Raw genomic sequence first — 3,307 nt, 5'->3', positions numbered from 1 at the left:
CCCCGCCCCGGGGTGTGGGGGGGGGGGGGGGACGGGCCGTGGGGTGACGGGCGCCTGCCTGCACCGGCAGGGCGCCCGGAGGCTCTTTGCGTTCAGCCGAGCTCCCCGGGCTGGGGGGGAGTCTCTGAGGAGAAGGGTTCGAGAAAACGTGTCTGCCGGAGGCAGCCCTCCGCGCTGGGGGGGCGGGAGGGGCGGGCACCGGAGCCCGCCAAACCTTCCATCCCGGGCGGTGGGACCTCCGTGGGAGAGCACCTGGGTGAGACGGGGCGTCTCGGCCTCGCTTCCAACGTGTCCGGCGTGAGGTGAGCCGGAGCAAACCACAGCCGCAGAATGTAAACAAACCCGCAGTGCGCAGGAGCCTTCGAAGCTGGATAAAACCAGAACGGGGCCCTACGATGGCGGGTCATGTGTGCCCGTCGACCAAGCTCCTTGTCCGGTATACATAGAACCATGTTTTGTACCAATTTCAATCGCCAAAAACGTCGTTTCCAAAAACCGCCCTCCCCTCCCTTGCAGCGTTACCGTTTTGCACTTTCCGCCTGAGAGCAGCGTCAAAAAGTTCGCCTGAGCAGCGTGATTTAGCCCGGGACTCCCGGGCTGAACGCTTATTTCCGTCGGCCGAAAAACGACTAAGTATTTTCGGGTATAGTGTACTATTGCCGAAAAACGACAGAGTCTTTTCGGGTATAGTGTACTATTTCGGTTTTTGCACTAAGTCCCTCAGGGGTATAGTGTACTATACTATGATGGTCAGATCACCTCCAGGCCCCAGGGGAGTGCTTTTCTGGGGTCAAACAGTGCACTGATGATGGGGGATTATTTCATTTTGCTCATTTTGGTGTTTTTTCACATTTTAACCCATTTTCACCCCTTTTGCTCACAACTTCGTACTACGGCCCGGAAAAACGACAGAGTCGATGGGTATAGTGTACTATTGCCGAAAAACGACAGAGTCTTTTCGGGTATAGTGTACTATTTCGGTTTTTGCACTAAGTCCCTCAGGGGTATAGTGTACTATACTATGATGGTCAGATCACCTCCAGGCCCCAGGGGAGTGCTTTTCTGGGGTCAAACAGTGCACTGATGATGGGGGATTATTTCATTTTGCTCATTTTGGTGTTTTTTCACATTTTAACCCATTTTCACCCCTTTTGCTCACAACTTCGTACTACGGCCCGGAAAAACGACAGAGTCGATGGGTATAGTGTACTATTGCCGAAAAACGACAGAGTCTTTTCGGGAATAGTGTACTATTTCGGTTTTTACTCTAAGTCCCTCAGGGGCATGGGGTGCTATACTATGATGGTCAGATCACCTCCAGGCCCCAGGGGAGTGCTTTTCTGGGGTCAAACAGTGCACTGATGATGGGGGATTATTTCATTTTGCTCATTTTGGTGTTTTTTCACATTTTAACCCATTTTCACCCCTTTTGCTCACAACTTCGTACTACGGCCCGGAAAAACGACAGAGTCGATGGGTATAGTGTACTATTGCCGAAAAACGACAGAGTCTTTTCGGGAATAGTGTACTATTTCGGTTTTTACTCTAAGTCCCTCAGGGGCATAGGGTGCTATACTCTGATGGTCAGATCACCTCCAGGCCCCAGGGGAGTGCTTTTCAGGGGTCAAACAGTGCACTGATGATAGGGGATTATTTCATTTTGCTCATTTTGGTGTTTTTTTTTTTTTTTTTTTTTTTTTTTTCACATTTTAACCCATTTTAACCCATTTTGCTCACCCCGCACTCTGCCGCATATGAGGCCGGGGAAGGGCCACTCTGGCTGGGCATGGCCTCCGCTGAGCACCCCCTGGAGCCACTGGAGCCCCCGGAGGCCCTCCAGAGCCACCCCCCACTGTCCCCAGACTCACCCGGGGGAAGGGCCACTCTGGCTGGGCATGGTCTCCACCAAGCAGCCCCTGGAGCCCCCGGAGCACCTCCAGAGCCACCCCCCACTCTCCCCAGACTCTGCCCGGGGAAGGGCCACTCTGGCTGGGCATGGCCTCCACCGAGCACCCCCTGGAACCCCTGGAACCCCCGGAGGCCCTCCAGAGCCACCCCCCACTCTCCCCAGACTCACCCCGGGGAAGGGCCACTCTGGCTGGGCATGGTCTCCACCAAGCACCCCCTGGAGCCCCCGGAGCACCCCCAGAGCCACCCCCCACTCTCCCCAGACTCACCCCGGGGAAGGGACACTCTGGCTGGGCATGGTCTCCACCAAGCACCCCCTGGAGCCCCCGGAGCACCTCCAGAGCCACCCCCCACTCCTCCAGACTCACCCCGGGGAAGGGACACTCTGCCTGGGCATGGCCCCCACTGAGCACCCCCTGGAACCCCTGGAGCCCCCGGAGCACCTCCAGAGCCACCCCCCACTCTCCCCAGACTCTGCCCGGGGAAGGGCCACTCTGGCTGGGCATGGTCTCCACCAAGCACCCCCTGGAGCCCCCGGAGCACCCCCAGAGCCACCCCCCACTCTCCCCAGACTCACCCCGGGGAAGGGCCACTCTGGCTGGGCATGGCCTCCGCCGAGCACCCCCTGGAGCCCCCGGAGCACCCCCAGAGCCACCCCCCACTCACCCCAGACTCACCCCGGGGAAGGGACACTCTGGCTGGGCATGGCCTCCACCAAGCACCCCCTGGAGCCCCTGGAACCCCCGGAGGCCCTCCAGAGCCACCCCCCACTCTCCCCAGACTCACCCCGGGGGAGGGCCACTCTGGCTGGGCATGGTCTCCACCAAGCACCCCCTGGAGCCCCCGGAGCACCTCCAGAGCCACCCCCCACTCCTCCAGACTCACCCCGGGGAAGGGACACTCTGGCTGGGCATGGCCCCCACCGAGCACCCCCTGGAGCCCCTGGAGCCCCCGGAGCACCCCCAGAGCCACCCCCCACTCTCCCCAGACTCACCCCGGGGAAGGGCCACTCTGGCTGGGCATGGCCTCCGCCGAGCACCCCCTGGAGCCCCCGGAGCACCCCCAGAGCCACCCCCCACTCACCCCAGACTCACCCCGGGGAAGGGACACTCTGGCTGGGCATGGCCTCCACCAAGCACCCCCTGGAGCCCCTGGAACCCCCGGAGGCCCTCCAGAGCCACCCCCCACTCTCCCCAGACTCACCCCGGGGGAGGGCCACTCTGGCTGGGCATGGTCTCCACCAAGCACCCCCTGGAGCCCCCGGAGCACCTCCAGAGCCACCCCCCACTCCTCCAGACTCACCCCGGGGAAGGGACACTCTGGCTGGGCATGGCCCCCACCGAGCACCCCCTGGAGCCCCTGGAGCCCCCGGAGCACCCCCAGAGCCACCCCCCACTCT

The sequence above is a fragment of the Eucyclogobius newberryi genome, unplaced genomic scaffold (genome assembly GCF_026437365.1).
Source record: "Eucyclogobius newberryi isolate DKJ021-1_F unplaced genomic scaffold, fEucNew1.0.hap1 SCAF_519, whole genome shotgun sequence".
NCBI lineage: Eukaryota > Metazoa > Chordata > Actinopteri > Gobiiformes > Gobiidae > Eucyclogobius > Eucyclogobius newberryi.
Note: the sequence above shows the minus strand (reverse complement) of the source record.